General features: G+C 38.7%; 1 protein-coding gene across 1 annotated transcript in view; it reads left to right on the forward strand.

The window, feature by feature from the left end:
• Positions 1-695: 695 nt before the first annotated feature.
• Positions 696-25781, forward strand: part of tenm1 (teneurin transmembrane protein 1) — a 212099-nt gene continuing 187013 nt past the window's right edge. The window contains exon 1 of the mRNA XM_077241257.1: positions 696-1016. The gene's annotated coding sequence lies outside the window, so the exon portion shown is untranslated. The remainder of the gene's footprint in view (positions 1017-25781) is intronic.

The following is a 25781-nucleotide window of genomic DNA, read 5'->3' on the forward strand; positions in this document are numbered from 1 at the left end:
GAGAGAGAGAGAGAGAGAGAGAGAGAGAGAGAGAGAGAGACTAGCTATACATACATATAATAGCTTACATATGCTAGGTACATACACATTGTTTGTTTCTTGGTGGAGAGACTTTCTTGGAGATTTTCTATTGACTTTGTTTTTTATATCAGGCTAACCATTTTATATCCATATATTTTATATTATATCCAATTTTACATTTTTTTAATACATTATTTAGTAGCCTATGTTTATTAATTATTTTTGGTGTGGGAACCACTGGCTGGTACGCACAATGGAGGTGATTTTAGGTTTACTACACATTTGGTGCCTGGCCCACATGCTGAGAAAAGCAGAGCTATTATACTAATAGCACAACTCTCAGTAACAGTAGGCTAATGTTTTTAAAATAACTAGAGGTACTTTTCCTATAACGTGTGTTTTATTGTAGATGTTTATCTAACTAGGCCGCAAAACATATTCCTAAACGATTATTGGCAGTGTTTATCCATGCAGCTGCGGTGTTATTAGAAAATCAGTCACACTCTGGGGATGTTTCCTCGGCGCGCGCACTGGCCGGACTGAGATTGTGCTCGCAGGGTCGGCCGCTCGCGCCGGTAAACACGCTCAACCCGCTCCCCGTTTCTGCTGCCACACCCCCTTTCTGACGAGCACTGAATGGTACGTCCCGGTGATGCCGAACGTGTCAGACAGTAAAAAATCCGTGAAGAGTAGACTTGAATTTAAATCCTAACCATTCAGAATACGACGCTCCCTCCGCGTGCGAGTGTGCTTGTGTATATGAATAACGTTAGCCGCATCCCGTTTTACTCAGCATCCGCTCTCGCGCATTTCCCGGTAACCGAGCACCGCGCTACTGTCGCCTCAACGGAGTCACCGCGTCTCCGACCGAGGAGCTCTGCTTTCTGAAGGATAAACACCAAGATTCGGTCCCGGACCCTTTCCCCATATATCTACCAGAGATTAAATGATCTGTCCGAGGATTTTACACTGAATCATGCTCAGCGTTGACGAAGGTAAGGAGCAGAACCCCGGTAAACATAACCGGTTCTCCATAACTGCGTGTGTTTGTGGGTCTTTGCTCGTATACGCTAAATACAGACGTGAATCCAGTTTCTCAAACGAATGACTGCAGTCCATCGCTGTCCGTTTTCTTATAAAGTAAACACTTCTTTTTTCCTTATCCGATAAAAAATAGGGAAACCGTTATTGAGAAGAAGCTCGGTCATTTTTTTCCTGCGCAGCACATCTGTGTAACTGATCCGAGGCTCTCCCAGCTCAGACATCCACATGCAGCCGTTAAAAAGGCTTCGGTTCCCATCCATACACCGTGAGACTTTTTCGTTTTTAGAGGCGAGCTTTCCCACCGTCACCGCGCGCAGATCATTCTTGACAGTATCGACTGGGCACGAGACACCAATTACCCGCTGCGTGTGAACTTGACTGACTGAATGCGACCTTTACGGTCTTTAACTCTTTAATTGTGATATATATTTCCACGAGTTATGTGCGAGAATACAGCAGACGGGTCTAAATCAGTGTGAGGAGATTTCACGGAGAAATATGAGCACGGTCTCGCGCACGACCGGGTCACCTGCACGTCGCGGCAATTGTATTGGTAAATATTAAAATTTCACGGTATTTTCTCCGTTTTAGCAGCGAATACATACCACCCCACCAGCTGCTCGAATCCAGTGTTTTTCATGTGCTGTTATTCGCTTCCCCGTTTGTGTGTATGAGTGGTCTGCGACACATCTGTGCATTATTCACTCAGTTTCCAATAGAGAGAAACCGCTGCTAACATGAATAGAGTTGGTCGGGAGTTTAAGTGGCCATGCTTTTGATTTAATTTTTATGATTATACCAGATGAGAAGGTGGGGCACAAGCTTTTATGCTTCATATAATTCAACACTAAATAAAGATTTTATAGTAGCCTATTCTAGTCGTGATAGGCAAAAAATACCAGGGCACTCCACTTCTATGCATAGGCTATGTGTGTGTACAGTGCTATATATATATATATATATATATATATATATATATATATATATATATATAATACTAGGCCTACTGCTTTTGTCTTAAATTTTAGCGATTGTATCCCTATGCAAGGAAAAATCTTATTTTACCTCCGCATGAGTCTCTTTTCAATATTTTACTCAGAAATTTGTCTCATGTACATTTTCACAATACAGAAACCACACACACACACACACACACACACACACACACACACACACACACACACACACACACACACACACACACACACACACATAGATAGATTTATTTGCATATTTAAACAACTTAGTTTATTTAAACATAATTTGATGTCTTTTCTTAAAAGAGCAATGGCATGTGTTAAAACTCACGATATTAAAGGGAATATATTGAAGCAGACTGCAGCATAAATTACATTTACAGATGATCTCCAAAAAACATGAGTTTAATTAGTTTAATTTGACTACTTAATGTGTATGGCTCTGGATTTTCTTGCAGAAGGATAGGTATACTTATGAGAATTAATATTTGAAAGATTTTGAAGAATTTTGTTTGGCTGTAGATAGTTGTACGTAAACAAGATATGTTTGCTACTATTGCCCATCCCTCAACATTACATAAAACCAGGCAAAGTGTGATTGGTGTTTTAATATGGCAGTCAAACGGCCCATTCATTTCTGAATTGAGGGTTCTTTTAGTTACAGTATACACCAAATGTAATGCTGATGGTCAAAACTTTGGTTTGTGATACTAACAGTCTTTGTCTATTCTGAGAGCAACAGGGTACGCTATATAGTCGAGCATTTACAAAGAAAGTATCAGCATTTGATGAGAGTTTCTGGTACAGTATTGTCAGTATCCGCATTGGCGTATTATGGCCCACGTTGAACACTGACTAATACAAAAAATATAAATGTTTGTGTGTAATGGTGATATAATATGCATTTTTTAGCATGGTGATGGTGCTTTAATTTAATACTTTTTTATATATTATAACACAAATCCAAGTTAGAAATCACCATCTTGCTCTGTCATTAATGTGCCCTCAAGTAAGACACCCCAGGTTGCTCCAGGCACATTATCTCAGCAAGTGGTTAACAGTAAGTTGTGAAAAGCAAGTGCTAAATGGCACATATGCAGTATTTTTGTGCTAGAAAATGGTGTGTGTGTATGTGTGTGTGTTGATATGTCAGTCTGCCGTAGGTGAATTAGACTGAAGTTTTTGTGACTTCTTCTAGAATCTTTTTATTATGCTGAAATATGTCTGAAATGCAAAACCTCACACTGCCTACTTTATTAGAAAATGCCACTAAATTAAATGTAAAATGCCTTATTATTTTTACGATTTCTCTCCCGACCTTTTGATTAATATGTAAGGCTGCCTATATTTGAGGAATTTCTATTACCAGGGATATTAAAGTTTGTCAGTCTGGCACTTAGTCTGAATCAAAGCAAGGCCTTGCATTCTGTACTGGCAGCTAATTTCTTCATTTTGTGTGGATTGTAGGGATTGGGAACATAAATCCAGTACGTTAGATTATCAACATTAGATTATTAGAACTTAATGGAGTGCCATATTTAACATTGGAGATGTTTGTGTTACTCATATTCTCATGTATTTCTAAAAATATAAGTTACAGTACACCTTTCTTTTCCCCTTTCCTCTGTCCCTGTCTTTGTCTCTTTCTCCTTATGATGTCAAGATTTAGTAGGGACGGTAGCTACCCACGCTGGCATTAACCCCCTGCTATGCCTCACCCTCTCTTAACAATAGAGGTAAAGACCCGGAGGGGTTCCTGCCTGCTCTCTCCCACTCTCAGCAAATGCTACAGTACTGCGTTCAGCTTTCATTAACGCCATACTCACTGGGAGAGAGCGAATACTGAGAGTTCTTAGCTTTCTGACAGGCTCCACCGGCTTGAGAGGCTAATACATCATAGGCGTGCAGCTAGTGCAGCCCTGGGGTACTATTGTTTCGACGTTTAACATTTATTAACCAACATTTTTAGAAAAAAATTGTTGCAATAGTAATCAATTAATTTCCAGTTGAAAATAACAATGCTGGATGGATATTTTAACAAATGCTTGCAGTGAGGTGTTGATATTAGTGGTTGACTGATATATTGACCATTGTGCAGACGCCCATTCTTTGTCTGCATCAGTTTACCATCTTTATTCAACAGTTCTATCTAATAATATAACTATGTATAATACTTTTTAATGCAAGCATTCAGATGAATACATTTTATAAACCACAAAAACAAATAATTCAAATTTTAGTATTTTAGCAAAAATATGTAAAATACATTTATTTGCAGCAGTTGTGCTTGTGTTATTTGAATTAAATAGACTGATATATTTTATATCGGCTTCGCATCGGCCACAATTGTCTATAAAATATTGGCATTGACCATTAGTGAATAGGCTTGGTAAACTATGCTCATTTAGCATTTAGTTATTAATTTGTTTGCAGCTGCAACTGTAATTGTGGCAGATAAACCATATGAAACTCAAACCCATATAAGGATTTATCAAACGGTTTGGTGTCACAAGGGGGAATATATTGGACTTCATTACAGATTAGCCACCGCTGTCAACTGGCCTCAGCTTTGACATTAGCATGTTAGCAATACTCCCTCATGTCTGGATTAATACTGTACTGGAAACAGGGGATTAAGCTGAAGTTACCCAACCCAGATCTGCCAGTCACACAGCCGTTAATTATACCAGCACGGTGTCTTTTGCTTAATACTTCAGTGAAGTTTAAAGCGCTGATGAGCAATAACCAGGGGACCAATCACCAGTGTTTTGTTTTGCTGCATATATCTAAATACTTCAAGGTTATTTGGTCAGAAAAGGGTAGGAAAGGCAATGTATTCAGCATAGTGTAGCACACTTTTTTGTTATAATAATAGGTTGAAACATATTACACTAATAGCTATTTTTAAGAGGAATTCACTACAGCAGGATGTTTAATTGCTTGTAAATGTAGGATAAAATGATACATTTGTATTTTATATGGATTCAAAATCTCAGCAATGATAATATTGTAGGTTTAGGTCTTATGTTTTTTGCGTGTTCAAATTATATATTATATATAACGAAGAAGGTATAGATCAACCATTATCCACAAGAAAGTACTATTTACAGTTGCTAGAAAATGCAGCAGCACATTATCTACAGTAGCACTTCCATTAATACAGAAGCATGCTGGGACTCTGAGCTGTGCTCGTGGTTAATTATATTTCTTTCCCCGGCATTCTTCTTTTGGTATCCTCTTATCAGACCCCCAGTGTGAATCTCACTCCTCCTTTACTTCCCCTCTCTTCCCCTCTTTACTTTGTAAGCCCCCTGGCTTTTATGCCTTTCATATAGATTGTAGTCTTTCTAAGGAAGGTGGTAGTTTTCACAGTCTTGGCCCACCCCAAACTCACTCCAATTCAATAACGGTGAGCTAAAAAAATCCTTACACATCTCTCCATATACCTTATTCTTTCTGTTTCTTCATGCCTCTTCCATCTCATTTTCCTTCCCCCTTTCTTCTCCTTGAGAAGATAAATTAATAATTGCAAAATGAACAAGTTTAAATATTATCCCTGAGATTCTAGAGGACTGTGATGTCAAAATAGATGCAGTGTTTTATCAATCAGTTTTGTAGCTTGGTTTTGTGTTGATTGCTAATCACAGGGTATGTTACAATCACACTGTAGTGCCCTGTGAACTGGATTACACAGGGTGTTAATCTTAACATCTTAAGTGAGATTCCACATCGTTGCTGTTGTACATGTTCAGTTCAAATTACAGTTTATATGTAGAAGATGTGTACCTCGGTATGTGACTTCATGATATTTACCCATCAGTTCCTTCATCAGTTCCTTCAGTTCAATGCTTTATTCAGGTTAATTGGCCTCAAGATTGGTTTAACTAGGTAGTTGTGCCTGTGTATAAAGCACACACGATAGGTGACTGCTAAAGCATGATAAACATAATAATTAAGAAAACACAATGTACTCTAACCATTACATCTGTTTTCATATTAAACATATCACTGTGCATAGTAGGGATGCATGATATATCATTACCATATTGGTTATCAGCCAATTTGTGAGATTTCTGTTTAGTTTTTCAGTATCGTTTTATATGGATTGTACCACTATTTTTACATTTGTATTACCTTTGCTGTCAGTTAAGATAATATTTGAAAGCATTAATAATTTAATAACGCTGTTAAATGTAAAATCTTCAGCAATTTCCAAAATGTATATTTTTCAAAATTAGACATCAAATAGACATCACATTACATTCTAATGTGATGTCTAAATTCAATTTTATCATTTAAAACAGTTGATTTTAAATGTTTTTTAATTATTTATTTATTCATTTATTTAGACAAAAGGATATCATTTTATATAAGCCATTTAGTCATTAGCCACAACTAGATTTTTTTAATTACAGGGCGTTTTGCAACTTTTTTTCCAGCTGGCGTTTTGTTTGAGGTCGCACTGGTAAGACCACTAGGGGTGGAACGGATTGCAGTTTATCCGTTATCCGTACGGACAGTGGCGGATTAAGACTCTTTGGTAAACCCTGGGTCCTGACACCATAATATGACGTTGGGTTCTGACATCAACCCAACTTTAATTTTCAACCAAAATCCGACATCGGATACTGACGTCAATCTGACGTTGGGTTTTGACGTCAACCCAGCTTTCGACACTGACACCTAGAGTACCACTAAGAATAAATAAATAAAATGTGTTTAAACACATAAACACATAAAAATTTACATTTAGTTATTATTATTTTATTATACTCAAAAGTAATTAATATTAATAAACTTATCTGACAATAGAAGGTTACATCAATGTTGGCTCAAGTAGAAAAAATTCTTACAAAATCAGGTTACTAATTTTTGCAATGTACTCTATAAGTGATAAATTATAACTTGTGAACCCAAATGTTATAGATAACCTGCTGCAAGTATGCAACATTAAACATTTTAGAACTAGTGAACCCAACTGTTACAGGCGTAATCTAATAAACATCTGTTTCACTTCAAGATACGATATAAATTTATTTGAAAAAAGCATGCTGCAAAATATTATTTAAAAAAAACTGAACGACATCTAGACAATTGAAAAATGAAATGCAAACATGCCAAGGTTTTCGACTGGTCTGGCAATAACATCTGTATAGCTATATGGTTTTGTGGGAGGTTTTGAACTGAAAATAACATTTAAAAACTCACTCGTTTACACTCTGCCTCTTTCTGCAATTGCACAACGTGAAAGTGCAAGGCTGATGTTGTGTAATGGATTCACACATAGCCTACATGAGCATTGCTAGGCAGTGTCATTCCGATTAAAAGGATGCAAAACACACAAAACCACACAGCACATTCCCAGAATCTGTAATGGTGCGTTCCACTAGCCGGAGCAGAGCGAGCGTTTTCAGTTCATATAGAAGTTTAGCCTCACGCTCACTCGTATTTTTCCAATTGTTTTCAATTGCGTTTGTCAATTTTCAAACGTGGGAGTGCCATGTTTTTTTTCACGCTGAAGCGCAGAGCGCCTGTCGTTTTTTACTGGTCGCCGAGAGTTGAAGAATGTCAACTTTGGCTAAAACGCAGCGCTCATCAGTGTCACTTTTTACCTAACCGTCCAATCACAGTGGAGGAGGGGCGGGAGTAATACTATACCAACCAACCGCCAAATTCTGCTTGTGCAACGTCAACAGATGACAACAACAAGCATAATAAGGGAACAAAATAATTTAAAACAAGAGCCAGAGAAAATATGCTACATTGTATCGACGTGAAATGAGATACTAGTAACACTTTCGCGGATATTCCGTATCATAACAATCAAAGTGTCTCAATTGAAAAAAATGCTGCGCTGCCAAAACACTCTCAAGGGCCCATAGCTAGGTGTTTTCAGCAGAGCGCCTAGTGTTTTTAGCCAGCTGAAAATTCTTTCATCATTTACTCACCCTCTTGTCATTCCAAACCCGCGTAAGACTTCTTTTCATCTTCGGAACACAAATTAAGATCTTTTTGATGAAATCTGAGAGCCGTCTGTCCCTCCATTGACAGCTACGCAACTGAAACTTTAATGTTTCACAAGTTCTTTGGTGGACACACAGCCTAAATACTAAATACTTAAATAACCTGAATACTACTAGACTTTGTAACTTTGTTATTTAGTATTCATTTCTGCTTGCGTAATTTTTGTATTTCTTCTTATTGTATTACTGACTGTTCACTTGTTTTAAATAATGTGTGAACTTTATCAGTTAGGCTAGTAGTTTTTGATTTAGTAGCTATCGAAGAACTTCAAGTGAGCTTTAAGTAGTAAATGTATATATTTTGGTCTGATCCGAAAAATGATCCCATCCGTGGCTCAAAAACCGTAAATGATCCGAACTGTGATTTTAGTGATCCTTTCCACCACTAACGACCACCACGTTGCCCAACTGATAAGCGCTGCCATTTCTGTTGCATATAAGAAACACCAAACGACAAATGAAATGAAAGCTGAACGAAACTCTGCTACTCGTTTGAGTGAGACAGGGATAGCTTCAGGTTGGAGTAAGGACCGTGCTGAAAGCTGTATTGCTACAACAGAAACTAACCCTTACCTTACCCCATAACCCTGACAGACAGCTTTTGAGACCAATGATAAAGACCTTTCTCCATGCCTCCTACCTTTCTCCACGCCCATACTCCAACCTGCAGATACCCACACTTGGTTTGGGTTGAGCCGCACGGACCGTTTATCAGCCTGGACTAATTATAGACAGCGCAGGACGAGCTCAGAACAGGTTTACTCGCAAGCCGATCTCAAAAACGTGACACAGTACTACACAGTAGTGATGTGTCGTTCATGAACGATTCGTTCATTTTGAACGAATCTTTAATATGACTCGGGACTACCGAGTTGTCTCAGAGAGTGATTCGTTCATTTTGTGTTGACCGCGCATGCGCATTGCGCAACATATGGGTTCTGAATCTGTACTGGAAACAGGAATGATTAGTTCATCTCTCTCGAGTCTTCGGGTTTGGGACGGGTCCGAGTCTTTCGTTCTTCCTATCAGTCCCATTCAGACTATGCTGTCAGTACCGGAAAGATAAATGAGTTTATCTTTCGAGTCTCGAGTTCGGGTTCGCCGGGTCCGAGGCTTTCGTTCTTCCTGTCATTCTTATAGAGGCTATGCTGTCAGTACCGGAAAGAGAAATAATTCCTTTGTCTGGTTCGGGATCGGCCGGGTCCGAGTCTTTCGTTCTTCCTGTCAGTCCCATATAGGCTATGCAGTCCTTTTTTCGAGTCTTCGGGTTTGAGTCCTTCGTTCTTTTGTCCCGTGACTTGTAAACGTATTGAATAGCCTACCAATTCACAACCTTTTTACAAACAAGCACGTAGTTAATGTATAATAGAATAGTAGTTAATTAATGTATAATATATAATAAAACACACCACAGATGCACAAGAAACATTTAGAAAAGAGACGGACGGGGACAATAGGCTAATAAGATAGAACTTTTATTTTTCAGATAATGTTTATTGCACATATTTTGTATTTTAATTCCTAAATATAAAACAATATACATTCAGACACAGTCAATAATACGAATCTAATGTTGTATTTGATGCGAGATACCAGCGGTCACGTGACAAAAGAACGAAGGATTTAAAACCCGAACTCGAGACTCGAAGAAAATGAACTAATCATTTCTCTTTCCGGTACTGACAGCATAGCCTCTATGTGACTGACAGGAAGAACGAAAGACTCGGACCCGTCCGAACCCGAACTCGAGATTCGAAAGATGAACTCATTTCTCTTTCCGGCCCTATCACACACGGCACGGTCGGCCCCAGCAGACAGATCAGAGTGTCATGAGGGTGGAAGGAGAACCCAGGCGCAGACAGCAGATGACACTCAAATGATTTATTTTGGACAAAAACAGAAAACAAAACCCACGAGGGGGTAAAACAGGACTGGAGCAGAGTATAACAAGACTAAGACACGATGACAAACAAAGACTCTGACTTGACAGGAAACGAACTCACAATACTGATTAAACAGGTCTTCAGACAATATACTCACAGGGATTAACACGCAAAGTTAGACAATGTACCGACACAGGACAGCAAACACAAGGGGATTAAATAGGGAGACACTAATGACAAAGACAGGTGAAGCTGACTAGACAAGGACAGGTGAAACTGACTAGACAATAATGATGAGACGAGGATAACAAGGGGGCGGGGTGACGTGACGAGACAACACAAGCACATGGCTCAAAACACAAGACCATGTGCTTGCACACAAAACATGATTCTGTCATGATCCTGCCTCAAGACTAGAGAAAAATCAAGGACACGAGGGCAGAATCATGACAGAACCCCCACCTTAAGGAGCGGCTACCAGACGCTCCTCAAGGGGACATCAAACACGGGACATGACAGACTGAGACATCGACACAAACCAACAAAACATGACAAATAACAGTAATGGCAAACACGAAAACACAAAAACCGGGTTAGGATGAAACATTAAAAATAAAAAACAAGGAAGAGGTGGTGGAGGAAACACAGAGTTCATGGGGGGTGGTCCAGGGTGAATGGGTGTGCTGGGGGTCTTAGGTCCACGGGATGAGGATGAGGAACGAGGAATCCGGGCTGGCTTGGAGGGGGACACACGAGGGGGGGACTTGGACAAAACAGTACGGGGTTTAGTGGCGACAGGGAAAACAGTCCGGGAACTAGTGGTGACAGGGACAAACGGGGAAACAGTCCGGGGACTAGTGGTAACAGGGACAAACGGGGAAACAGTCCCGGGGCTGGTGGAGACAGGGACGAACGGAGAAACAGTCCGGGGGCTGGTGGAGACAGGGACGAACGGAGAAACAGTCCGGGGGCTGGTGGAGACAGGGACGAACGGAGAAACAGCCCGGGAATTAGTGGAGACAGACTGGGATACTGCTTCAGTGGTAGCAGCAACAGATTCAGAGACAGAGGGTGAGGAAACGGGACTCCTGACGGGGGACATAGCAGGCGAAGGGGCAGGACTGGGTGCAGCGATCACAGCGGCAGGCTCGGGGGCTGGAGACAAGACAGGACAAACAGGGACTTCGAGGATTTTAGCTAGACAAGACAAATAATCAGAGAGGGTCTTGGCAGCAAGGAAGATGGGCATCTCCTGACGAGCAGAAACCGATTTCAGAACCTCTTTTGCGGCTAGATCGGCCGCAAGTCTCTCAGTAGATTCTGGGACGGCGCTAGCTGGAGCGGGCTCATGGACGGCGCTAGCTGGAGCGGGCTCATGGACGGCGCTAGCTGGAGCGGGCTCATGGACGGCGCTAGCTGGAGCGGGCTCATGGACGGCGCTAGCTGGAGCGGGCTCATGGACGGCGCTTGCTGGAGCGGGCTCATGGACGGTTCTGCTGGAGCGGGCTCATGGACGGCGCTTGCTGGAGCGGGCTCATGGACGGCGCTTGAAGTTGCGGGCTCATTGACGGCGCTTGAAGTAGCGGGCTCATTGACGGCGCTTGAAGTAGCGGGCTCTGGAGCAGCGATCGCGGACTCAGGGGGAGACAGAGACGGAGGACAAGAGGCTCCCTTCCTCCTCTTCTTCCTTCTGGGTCGCGGAGCTGAGTCCGTAGCCAGGTTTGAGACCGGTAAGGGGGGCGAAGAGGGAGACGAAGCAGGTGCTGGCGACTCCACCGCAGGCAAGGGGGATTCCGTGGAGGACGACTCAGACGCTGACTCCCACGACAAACGTCTTCCACGCTTTCCACGGGGGCTGACGGACACGGGTGATGGATCGGGAGTCAGGGTGGAAGACGCTCGGTCCTCCTGTGTCACGACGGCTAACATGCGACCCTCAGGGATGACTGGAAGTGTGGCAGGAGGTGAAAAACCAGGGGGACCTGGCTGCTCCTTCCGAGACAAGTAATCCACCATGTTGCGAAACGGACGGCGGACCAAACTCTCTCGTTCCGCAAGGGGAGGGAGGACTTTGAGACCCGCGACAAGGTAGCGGTTGACCAGGGTCTCCGGCAGGAAGAACCTCCTCTCCTCAACAACCTGGGCGTACCTCTTCAGGGTCAACTCACCCTGGGGAGGGAAAGGAAGCTTTCCATTGGAACTGTCAGAGATAGCCACGCGCCACCACAGTTCCGGGTCAGAAGGCTGAAGATCAGCGGAGAAGGACTGAACGTCTGCTGGGTTCTTTTCTGGTCGGTACATTCTGTCATGAGGGTGGAAGGAGAACCCAGGCGCAGACAGCAGATGACACTCAAATGATTTATTTTGGACAAAAACAGAAAACAAAACCCACGAGGGGGTAAAACAGGACTGGAGCAGAGTATAACAAGACTAAGACACGATGACAAACAAAGACTCTGACTTGACAGGAAACGAACTCACAATACTGATTAAACAGGTCTTCAGACAATATACTCACAGGGATTAACACGCAAAGTTAGACAATGTACCGACACAGGACAGCAAACACAAGGGGATTAAATAGGGAGACACTAATGACAAAGACAGGTGAAGCTGACTAGACAAGGACAGGTGAAACTGACTAGACAATAATGACTAGACGAGGATAACAAGGGGGCGGGGTGACGTGACGAGACAACACAAGCACATGGCTCAAAACACAAGACCATGTGCTTGCACACAAAACATGATTCTGTCATGATCCTGCCTCAAGACTAGAGAAAAATCAAGGACACGAGGGCAGAATCATGACACAGAGTCTGACACTGACGAGTCGACCACTAAAGTCTCGAGACACGAGAGGAGAACTAACCTGATAAATGTGAAGTTGCACAGGAAAGAACGTCTCGGATCAGGAGGTGAGGTGAACCAACAGAATCAGACTGCAATAGCCTGAACTTAAGACCCAACAACTAATCAAAATAAAACATTTCGGTTTCTTATAATTTGGCTTTGGCTGCATTACCCTATAGTTTATTTTTATTCTTTTTTACAAATGTAATCAACATTTTCATAAGTACTAGATGTCTTGGTATATTTATCATGCCATTTTAATTATGCTGAAATGAACGAAATGACTCGAAAAAAGATTAGTTCATTTTGCTGAACGAGACTCAAAGATCCGAGTCAGTAAAATGATCCGAACTTCCCACTACTTCTACACAGCGCTGGGAGATCCAGTGAGAAAGCATTTGGATTTGCAGCAGAATTATTAAAATTGCTGTAGGGCTGGGCAGTATGATGATCATTCATTACCATGTATAAAATGTCTATCGTTAGAGATTTTCCTAAATTGTGAATATTGCGAATATAAAGAGCGGAACGTGCTTGATGTTAGAAAGAATTATAATCGCAATATATCCTGAAGCGTTTGGTCTTAAAGTGACAGCAGCCTAATATACCTACCTGCTGCTCTGTGTCATTAATGTGAATCAAACTAAAGAGAAAATAACTTACTGCTCTTTTAATGATTTTTTTTTAGCTTTAATAGGAATACATTTATATATTTAGTTCGTATAGTGAAGACTATGCAATATTTTATTTTTACTTTTCATTATTAAACTTCTGTGCTAATTCTAACTACATGTTAAATTAACCTATTGTACCAGAAAAACTTAATTTGTTTAATGTCATATGTTTGTAGGATTGTATTTTTCCTATGTGTAATTTGCTTCTTTTTTCTTATTTTAATGAGATAAAATAACTATATTTTGATAAATATCGTTATCGTGAAATAAGAATTTGGTCACGCCACCCACCCCTACATAGCCGCATTCAAATTCGGCACTGAAATCAGAATTATTCATGTTCAAACAATCTTTTGAGAGTGAAATTTTCACTTTTCAAAGATTTTCATGTGCTTCAAACAACATTTTACAGCACTTCAAAGCTCTAAATATATTGTCCAAATTAAATACTATTTTTAATGTGACCAAAAACATTACTTGTTCGTCCTTCAAAGATGTCCCCATTTCTAAAACTATAAGTTTCAATATGTAGGAAATCTAACACTTTTATTAAAAATATATATATATAAAAATAAAAAAGACATGAAAATACCATTGATGGCAGAGTCCCACTTATTGGCCTATCTAGCCGTTTCCACTCTCTTATATATATATATATATTATATATTTCACATGTTTTGCTTTTGAATTTATATTCAGACATTATGAAATTTTTCTATAAAATTCTATTATAAAATGTCAAATTAATCAAGAAAGCAATTTTTTGTCATAGTTTGACATTTTATGTAATTTTATGTCATTTCCTTTATACATTTAAGTATAAAGTAAGGAAAGTCACAAAGTCTAATGAAAAACAAAAACTTTTCTTCGAATTTAGACTGAATTACAATTAAAGAGCGCTCCTTTTATAATCACTGAAGCTGTCAGTCAGTTAGATAGAAGTTAGATAGAAGAACAATGGTACATTTAATAAGTGTGGAATATTAATATCCATCCATGTCCATGCATGTTTTTTTGCATGTTTCTGTTAATATGTCGAATGTTCATGCTAAATGAATTATCTGAATTACCTGAATTAACTGAATTATCATTTTAATATTGTGCTTTCCTAATATGGTTTACAGTGTGACATTTAAATATATTTTTATACATTTGAAAATATAATGTTTATGTCACATTTATATTTTGTAGTATATCATTGAATCGTACTTAAAGCCCTGATCTGCACAACTCTACATGTTTTTAAATGACGTTGCAGCTCTTTTTAAGTGAAGGAATTTGGATTACACTAAGGTGTCATTGTTACAGTGTAATTTTATATTTAATAAGTACTGAGCAATAGTAATTAACAACATGTACTTACTATAGGGTTAAGGTAGGATTCGGATTTGGTTGAGGGGTAGTTTCACGTAATTATGCATAAAGTACTGTTATTACTGTGGTAACAATGTAACATGTAACATATGTAACAAGGACACTGTAAGATAAAGTGTTACCGGAATTTTAAGTAAGCTAATGGAACTCTACAGATATCCCTGACTGAGTGTGTTGGGAGCAGTGAAAATATTGTAGTTCCAGAGACTTTTGAGAAGACTGATGTCATTGTAAATGCAGGATTCTCAAAACTCCAGAAAACAAATCTCGATTTAGTTTTTTTTATATTTATTAATTTATTTAAAATTAACATTACATTTCTTGTTCAATTAAACTAATTCACTATAGGAACTGTCTTCCTCTAAAAAGAAACTCTAGAAGTGTGTGATAAATGGGGTTTCTAAGACGCACTCATTAAGTCTCAGATATGTGTGTTTGAGAAGCATGGACCCTCATCATTCTCATTGTCTTCCTCCAATTTGTGAATAATGTGAATAAGATTGAGCATGTAGAACATGTCTCGGCGATGACCAGATTGACCAAGCGGCTGCGCTCAGTTGAATGATTATATTCATGTTTTTAGATTTTTCACTCCTAGATGTTTGAAATGCATGAAAAATCACAACACATTTTATTTTACGTGATGGAAAGCAAATATTCTCTGTCTACGCTGCGCTATCCTCCAGCACAAACATATTATGTGTGAATGATATTTAGCATATGTCACAGCAGACTGTGAAAATGCTTTTTTTTATTGGTTTAACCTTCTGTGCGTTTTAACCTTACTGTGTGAATTTATTGCGTTTTGTATTGCGAAATGCGAACTCTTTTTGATTGTAGGTAAATTGGAAACAGTAATGTATCTCTCTATCTACCTCTGTCAAATTACACATTTCAAAAGTGAAAATGCATAATATGTGTGTGTGTGTGTGTGGGGGGGGGCATCCTCACTCTATAGGTCATGCCACACATTTCCATCCATTTTAAAAAGGTTATGCTACCTTTCAACACAATAGGTGAAAAAGACGCATTGTCCAGCTCGAGCACCCGTAACAGTGCCCAGCAGACATGGCCGTACAGCTTGATTTAATGACACATCTTACATCGCAGGTTTAGAGTAATTAACATACTGATGCGACATTTTGGAATATTTTCTTATTCTAATCAGCAGACTCATTTGCAAAGAAACATCATACAGCAGGGTGCCGGGGTTGGTTACTTGTCATTTAGCAGATGCTTTTATCCAAAGCAACGTACAGTACACTAATTTCAGGAGCGACCTGGGATCAGGTACTATCTTGCTCAAGGGCACCACATTGACGATGGGTGTCAGTAACTTTCCACAGTAGCTGTCCTTTGCTTTAATTTTTTTTTTTTTTAATAAAAAAGGGAAAAGTTCAGCAAAAAAATGCAACATTTCCAAATTTCGTATTACTTCATACATTCTGGTTTTGACCATACAATGACAGTTGATGTGATCCAGTGTTGTTTTGCACCCTGCTGACTTTCATTGTATGCACAAGAATATATTTTCTGTGTTCCAAAGAAAGGCAAGCCTGTAGATTTGGAACTAAATGAGGGTTAATAATAATAATAATAATAATAATAAATGAAGACAGAATTTTGATCTATCCCTTTTAAGTTAAACAGCTTAATTTAAGAAGTTGAATATGTTTCACTCTGGTGCTCATAATAAAACATTAAATTAAAATGTAATCTAAAAGTATATGACTCATAATCATTATTATACTTGCCTCACAATGTTCACATTATATTTGTAAACACGTTAATATGGTACCATATGCGCTTTTGAAATATGGATTAGTGTGCATAACTTAGGTGATATTGCAGTATTTTATCAATGTGATCATAAATATTAAAATCCTTGATGATTCTCTTAGCTGATGCTCACACTTAAATTATCTTATGCAAAGCATTTGCTGTAACAACCATTTCTTAAAAAAGCTCTCTGGCTTCATTGAGGAAGCCCATCAAGTGATTAATCAAGCACATGGGCATGAGTTTTGTCACAACACAGTCCCCCAATCTGAAGTTCTTGAGCCACGTTGTAATTTAAGTATGATTGGATTTTAGTGGGTTGAGATGATTAGGCGTTTGGGAAAGAGTTTTCTATCAGTGAGACAGCCTTTAAAATGGGCCTTGTCAGGCTCTCATCTGTGCCACTGCAGGTGCTTTGTTAACCTGTAATAAGGGCACTTCAACGGTTCACCTCAAGACCGGACTCCAACCGGCCACCTGTTGTGGAATGATTAGGGATAATTGTAAGTGTAAGTGTGTGTGTGTGTGTGTGTTTAAAGAAGCCTTAAGCCTGTAAAGCCCTCACCTAAACACCTGTAACTGCTTAGCCAAAGATCTATGACTGATTTGGGTGTGAGATTCAAAGCCCTGTAGACCTGATCTGATTCCACTGCTGTACTGTTTCCCTCCAATGCTTATGACATGGATTCTTTTAAGAAAGCATAGCCCTAGACCTGAAATAAAGTCTTCTGGACCATAAGAAATATTTTGTTACATGTCTCATTTAATTTGGTTAGTTTCCTCGAGCTAAGGTCAGTTTTTCCAATGCACTTACAACTATATATTTGTATTCCTCCTCACTAATTTGCATACTATTGCATGCTTAATGCAAAGCCTGTATTTTAGGTCATATCCACATATCCACTTTATTTCACTACAGTTGATATGACCTCACAAAAAAATGACAACCTCAGTTTCTATGACAATGACATTAGTAGCGATGTCTCAACAACATGCAAAATGCAAACAGCTGAATAATTTAACAAGTCATCTCACCACACCGAATCAAAAGTGTTTTTCATCTGGGGATTCTTGAAATTAGGATTCTTGAAAGAGAAAATATAAAACATTTCGCTGTATCATTGTTAACTTGTTATTGTCAGTGACCTCATAAAGCTGTTCATTTAAATTTAATATTTTATATTATTTAATAGATATAAATTTTCACATTCTGCTGCATAATTAATGAAGCAGGGCTCTTTTTGTCTTCATCCAGCATGATTATTTTGGAGAAATGTGGCAGTGTTGAAATATCACGTCGTGAAATTGTATTAGCCTATGAATTTTTATCAGAGCCACCGTTTGCATGCTTGACATTAAGTGTTTTTGTTGTTGTAGAGATTATTACGGATGTGTGCCGGGAATGAAGAGAAGCACGTAAGGGTCATGGTGGAAATGCTTCCGAGAGGTGTTTATTTAGTATTAAGAGGCCGATCAGACTGAAGAGGTTTTGGAGTAGCCGATGGGTCAGTTTTTTCGTGCTAGAGTGCACTGATAGTGCTCTACGGGAGCTCCTTGTGTGTCTGTGCACTCGTCGGGAGTTCTCCAGGAGATGGGGGTTGAGGAGGCGGAACATGAATTCGGAGTGTCTTGGAGAGACTGTCTATTTGGTTGCTTCAGCAAAAAACCTCATCTGTTTCTGTTAGATTGGAAAAGAGGTAGAGAGCAGCATTACGTGTCGCCTTGTGTAGCCTTAGCCTGGCGAGCATGAATCGACTCCAGCTATGCCACGTCTTCAGCTGAGTGTTGTGGTTCTGTCCAAGGTGCTAATGGAGTGTGTGCGCTGGATTGGTGCACAGGAGACCTGAGGAGATTCACTCAGGACATCTGACCTGAGTGAGTGTACGCAGCTCTTGCAACTGATGAAACAACTAGACATTAACCAAATCAGATAATAACTGATATTTTAATGTACACTACAGTTCAAAGTTGGGGGTCAATCATTTTTTGTTTTAAAATTGTTTTTGTTTCTTTATTCAGAAAGGATACATTAAATTGTTTAAAAATAACAGTAAAGACTTACAAAATATTTACATACAAAAATAAATGCTGTTCTTTTGAACATTCTATTAATCAAACAATGCTGAAAAAATATTAAGCAGTATAACTGCTTTCAACATTGATAGTAAAAAGAAATGTTACTGTCACACTTGCTGTGAATATAATCCAAAAGACTAGAGGAAATTAAAGCAAATGGCGTTTTAATGAGTTTTAATATTTACACACTAGCTCACCATTTCAACATCAACACAAGACAAAGGACTGAAGAAACTGAGGGCTTAAATACACCGGTATGGTAATCAACAGAACAATGAACAGGTGAGGACTAATCAGTGACCATAGTAACAAACAAGTGGTGGGAAAACTATTAAGAAAGAAAACTAGGTCAAACCAAAACACATGGACAAGAATTCAAGCAAAACTGATCATACATGTGACAGTTACTTGAGCAGAAAATCAGCATGTTAGAATGATTTTAGCATATTAGAGGATCAAATGACACTGAAGAATGGAGTAATGGCTGCTGAAAATTCAGCTTTGCCATCAAAGGAATAAATTACATTTAACAATTGAAAAGTAAATCTTTTAATACTAATGATATTTACAATACGAAGTTTCACAATAATACAGTTCTACTGTGTTTTTGATCAAATAAGTACAGCCTTGGTGAGCATTAGAGAGATAAGAGCCTTTTAAAAACATTTACTAATCCCAAACTTTTGATCAAGTACTGAATTGTATCAGTACTGTTCGATATTGAATGTTTTGGTTGATATTGAATATTTAATTCTACTTGATAATTTCCCATATTTTTACATTTTTATTACATCTGGTACCATCCACCCCATACACTTAATCTTTAAAAACTCCAATAAATTAACAACACTGTTAAATATAATCTTTAGCAAATCCCAAAAAGAATATCCATTTTTGATAATGTACAATATAATGTAGTGATGTCGAAATTCACTAGTAGCATTTTAAAATGATTGGTTTTAGTTTTTTTTTAAATTTTCGACAAAACGGTACATACTTTTAATAGTAGACAGTTATTTGTAATAACATAAAAAAAATTGTAGCAAAATTTTATTAATATTAATGCATCCTAGTGAAAACGTTCATCTTATTTAACATGAGAGAATGCTAAAGAGAGAAAGAGAGAGAAAGCAAATTCAGTCTCACAATGGGAGAGCTTTTTAGGCTGACATGAGCTTTTTATACAAATTAAACTGTCTACAGCATTTAGTTCTAAATGTGTTTCATCATATTATTTTACATTGAGATATTTTTCCAAAGTGTCCAAAGGGATAAAAACAGCAATGGAAATTATATTTCTCCAAAATGACTCCAAGCACAATTGCATCATAAACTCTCTCCAGCTTATGAAATTATTGATGTATTTATTCCAAAGCTCGTGAGATCAAGCAGAGAGGACAATACTGTAAGTTAGATCTGAAATTCAATCTTAATTGAATTGGCTCATTATGGGAAATTCAGCTGCATTATGCTACATGTACAAAGAAGTTACTTGCAAATGCGAAACAGTATGAGTTGGTGTCCATTGCTTATAAATGTTTAGAAGGTTAAAAACTCTTAAACTTGAATTGCCCTCATTCAAAAGCCTCCAGCATCTCAGCAACACATGAATGGCTGAATTTATGAAAGCGTTTACTGCCAGACTTCTAGAGCGAAATGTCTAAGTCTGTGATTTGTAGAGGTTGTAGAGGCTTTCCAGTCCATCATATGAGTAGAAGTACATGTGAAGAAAAAAAAAAGTGTAATTTGCTGCAGGCGGTGGTAAATGCAGCTTGTATTCAAACATTTGAAAACATCCAAGGTGTCAAATAGGAGCATTTCCAAAGTTGATTTACGCATTAGAAATATGAGGTCCCTCATCTTCCTGCCTCTGTCAGTGTCGTTTGTCGCAGGGTCTTTTAGATCAATGCAGAACTGTGAAACTCAACAAAGACAAATTATGGAAAGGGATCTCATTTGCGATATGCCGCGAGGAGGGGAACTTCATTTATGAGCGGAATTAATAAACGCATTTGGAATTTGAATCGGAACGTCCCCACGGGCTCTGGATTCTAAACATTCCATTAGTTCGCAGGAATGCTGTTGCGTTTAGATAAACGGACTCAGCTGCAGCCGAGTTTATTTATTCCTGTCCACCAGCTCGTAGAGATACCGCGCTCGGAGGAGGTGCTCTGGTTGCGACATTAGTATGCAGGTATGGCATGATCGGGGTGCCGATTAGCTTTGCGGGTACCGATCTGCACCGGTTAGGTGGCGAATGGAGGTTCGGTCCCAGGTGATTGTGATCCATGAACTGGAGAGTTACTGAGATCACAATGTTGCTCTATTACCATCGAGCACTTGAGCAGGACACTGAAGTCCAGGATACTCCAGGGGCACTGTCCCTGCAATTAGTGTACTGTCACTTTGGATAAAAAACCTCTATTTAATGATCCAGGTAGATGGTCTGACATGAGCAATGTAACTGGCTCATAACTGAGAATCCGGCTCTGGGTAAGGAGCTGGGGAATATCTTAGATGCATGATTGAACAAAACAACGGTGCAAGCTAGTTCGCTTCTCATTTAAAACCGTGTGAGGTGTGTTTGGCGGGGGTGTAGGGGGTTGCTGTATTGAATTTTATCCTCAGTCAACCTCTAGGCGGTATGCACTTCCTGTGTTCTACGTTCTCCACTAAAAACGTAATTTTGTACGTTTGCATTCTCGTGTCAATGTTGTTTGTACATTTGGTGGTTGGAATTGTTTGTGTAGGTATATACGCAACCCCCTACTGTTTTTGCTCATCTTAACCAATCTCCTGAGAATAACTTGATCGCTTCTCTCTCCCGTCTTTCGCTCTCTCTCTCTCTCTTTCTGAAATGCTAATTTATTCTTTCACTCGTTTTTTCGTTCTGTCAGAGTGGCTGCGTAGGAGGGAGAAATGGCTTCTCGGGGAGAGGAGATAAACGCTGGTCTGAGATCAGTAAAATGGAGACATCTGGTAATGAGAGTGACTTTCATAAGCCGCAGAGACCTTGCTATGTGTTGCTTTTTTTCTGATGCATTGAAAGTTTTATAAAAGCATCACTTTAACCGTTTTGGGGCGGGGTTTCACTAGGGCAATTGATTGAGTATTTCAGAGCGCAGAGAAGGAGTTCATAGCTGAATAAATGCCAAACTGAAAGAGGCTGTCCCAGTCTGTCCCCAAGCATAACGGTCACCTCAGATTTCTCATCTCATGAAGGAAACTCAAGTTTGAAGGATGGTTTTCCTGAGAAATATCTGAAGCAGAGAAAAGAGAGGGAGATGTGATGTATATGTCACCCCGTCCTTTAATTAGTTAGCAAAGACAAAGACATAATTGCTGCACTCCTCTGTTCTAGTCTTGGTGAGAGTCAATTCAAAACAAGTAATGAAAGAACAATTGAGAAAGACATAAAAACGCATTGGCACAGAAATGGCAAGAACAGATGATTGGAGAGAAAGAGAGAGTGTCATAGGGAGAGAGAGAGAGAGAGAGAAAGCTTTTCAGGTTGACCGTGACAAGGTGAGAGATAATGATAGAATCCAAACCCTAGAGAGATGTGTGTGTGTGTGTGTGTGGTGTTGGGGCTGATATTCATCATCACGGGTCATGTGTGTGACTTTAGTCGCTCTATTGTCTTGAAGGCTCCCAGTGAAAACAGGTATGAAAGAAAGTTTAAGGGCAAAACACATGGGCCACAGGTCAATCTTTCTCAACACACATACAGATTCTGACCGTTTTCCAGTGTTCGTGGGTTGTTATGGTTGTCGATTATGGCCATGTCTTGTGCTCACTCAAGCGAGGGAGAAGAACTTAGTGCACAGAGACACTGAAAACAGGAAGAGAAGGATTTGGCAGTGGGTCAAAACTCAAAACTGTTTAAAACAAGCATGCCTGTTTAAAACCCATTTAATCAGTTATCGGGTATTTTACCTTTTAGTAACAATTGTATTTTAGGCTTAAAAAGAACAGCATTTATTCAAAATAGAAATCTTTTCCAACAATATCTTTACTATCACTTTTTATCAATTTAACACATCCTTGCTGAGTAAAAGTATTAATTTCTTTAAAAAAAATACTGATCTCAAACTTTTGAATTTTGCAGTGTATATCGTGACAAAACATTCCTTTTTTAAATAATTCAATTCAATTCAATTCAAATTTATTTGTATAGCGCTTTTCACAATACACATTGTCTCAAAGCAGCTTTACAGAAAGTGCATTTTGGAAATGTACATAGAAAAATACAGTTAGTTAATCATGTATTAATTTATGGCATAACATATCGCCGGCTTTGAGTCGTCTCTTCACAGGCGTCGAGTCGTCTCTTCACAGGCGTTGGGGCATCTAAAGTCTCCGTGAGAGGCTGGATACAAACTGGAGCTGACTAGCGTCCCGAGATAACAGCAGAAAGGCAGATCGGAAATAATTAGCATAGCTGATGTTCATAATGTTAATGCATTCGAACTGATTCAGCAGTAGTATTAAAGGTTAAGCATTAAGTGAATGCTTGGTTAAAGAGATGCGTCTTTAATCTAGTTTTAAACTGGGACAGCGAGTCTGAGTCTCGGACAATATCAGGAAGGCTATTCCAGAGTTTAGGAGCTAAATGCGAGAACGCCCTCCCTCCTTTAGTGGACTTAGATATCCTAGGAATGACCAGAAGCCTCGAATTTAGTGATCTTAAAGAACGCGATGGATTGTATGGCGATAGAAGGTCTGTTAAATACACAGGAGCTAAACCATTTAGGGCTTTATAGGTCAGTAGGAATACTTTGTAAGTGATACGTAACTTAATAGGTAACCAGTGTAGAGATGATAAAATAGGTGTTATATGATCATATTTTCTTGATCTAGTAAGAACTCTAGCGGCTGCATTTTGCACTAACTGTAGCTTGTTTATTGAGGATGCAGGACAACCAGCTAATAAAGCATTACAGTAATCTATTCTCGATGTCATGAATGCATGAACTAGCTTTTCTGCATCAGAAACAGATAGCATGTTACGTAGCTTAGCAATGTTTCTAAGGTGGAAAAAGGCTGTTCTTGTAATATATGAAATATGATTTTCGAAAGTCAAGTTGCGGTCTAGTACAACACCCAGGTCTTTTACTGTAGTGGATAAAGTAACAGGACATCCTTCTAAATTAAAGTTGTATTGTAAGGGATTTTGTGGGTAGTTTTTTGGACCAATAAGTAGTACCTCCGTTTTATCTGAATTTAATAGCAGGAAATTACACGTCATCCAGCATTTTATATCATTTAGACACTCTGTCAATTTAGATAAGTTAGTGTTTTCATCTGGTCGTGATGAGATATATAATTGAGTGTCATCAGCATAACAGTGGAAATTAATTCCATGTTTTCTTATAATATTACCAAGTGGCAGCATGTATATTGAGAATAGCAGAGGGCCTAACACCGATCCTTGCGGCACTCCATAGTCTACCGGCGTTATCTTTGATTTTTCCCCATTTAAACAGACAAAATGGTAACGGTCTGATAAGTACGATCTAAACCAGCTTAATGCCTGTCCCTGAACACCAGTGTAGTTTTGTAGTCGATCCAAGAGTATTTTATGATCTATAGTGTCGAACGCAGCGCTAAGATTGAGTAGAACTAGTATTGAGATACAGCCTTGGTCAGAAGCTAAAAGTAAATCATTTGTTATTTTAACTAGCGCAGTTTCTGTGCTATGATGCGGTCTGAATCCCGACTGGAATTTTTCATAGATATCATTTTCTTGCAAGAAAGAGCACAATTGAGCGGACACAACTTTTTCTAGTATTTTAGACATAAATGGAAGATTAGAGATGGGTCTGTAATTTGCTAAGTTATTTGGATCTAATTGCGGTTTCTTAATGAGAGGTTGTATTACTGCCAGCTTGAATATTTTTGGAACATGACCTAAAGATAAAGACGAGTTAATAATATTAAGAAGAGGCTCTTCCACTACAGGTAACACTTCTTTCAGTAGTTTAGTGGGTATTGGATCTAATAAACATGTTGTTGGTTTAGATGCAATGATAAGTTTATTTAGCTCTTCCTGTCCTATAGTTGTAAAGCGGTGTAGTTGTTCTAGAGGGGCCATAATTGAGGCTGAATCATAAGACATCATAGAGGAATGTATATTTACAATTGTGTTTCGGATGCTTTCTATTTTCTCATTGAAGTAATTCATAAAATCATTACTACTATATTGTAACGGAATATTTTGCTCTGGTGATGTTTGTTTATTTGTTAGTCTAGCCACGGTGTTGAATAAAAACCTTGGATTATTTTGGTCATTTTATAAATAAAATAAATAAATGCTGTTCTTCTTCATCAAAGAATCCTGAAAAAAAAATCAAGCAGCACAACTGTTTCCAACATTGATAAATAAATCAGCATATTAGAATGATTTCTGAAGGATCATGTGATCCTCAAGACTGGAGTAATGGCTGGTAAATTTTAGCTTTGCATCAGAAATAAATTACATTTTTAAAGTATATTAAAATAGAAAAGCATTATTTTAAATTGTAATAATATTTTACAATCTTACTGTTTTTTCTGTATTGTTGATCAAATAAATGCAGGCTTGATGAGCATAAGAGACTTATTTCAAAAACATTAAAAATAGTTATGTTTCCAAACGTTTGACCATACCAGCTGTCACAGACATTCCGTTATCTTTGTCTTAGTATTTTTGTCTTTAGTTCCTATTGTCCTTAGTTTAGTTTCCTGACACTAATGAGTTCTCATGGAGATTCATTGAATCATCACAGGTGTTTGTCATTAATTGCCCTCATTTGCCTTGTAGTTGCAGTCTTTTCAGTTCTCATCTGTCTGGTCACATCAATGCATAGCGGTTGTGTTTGTTGGGCTTACTTGTTTGGATTACCTTCTGTGTCGAATTGTAAATCCTTTTGACCCTAAACCTTATCTTCCTGTGATTTATACAACCCAGTTGTGATACCAGCATCATACAAATCACAATGATTAATATGCTTCTTATTTAATTACCATTTAAATTCCTAAATGCAACGTCACTGGGGTTTTTCACATCCAGTCCTGTTACAACTCAATGTTAATGAG

The sequence above is a fragment of the Siphateles boraxobius genome, unplaced genomic scaffold, assembly GCF_051911475.1.
Source record: "Siphateles boraxobius isolate OS27281-9 unplaced genomic scaffold, OSU_SipBor_1 24, whole genome shotgun sequence".
Classification (NCBI taxonomy): Eukaryota; Metazoa; Chordata; class Actinopteri; order Cypriniformes; family Leuciscidae; genus Siphateles; species Siphateles boraxobius.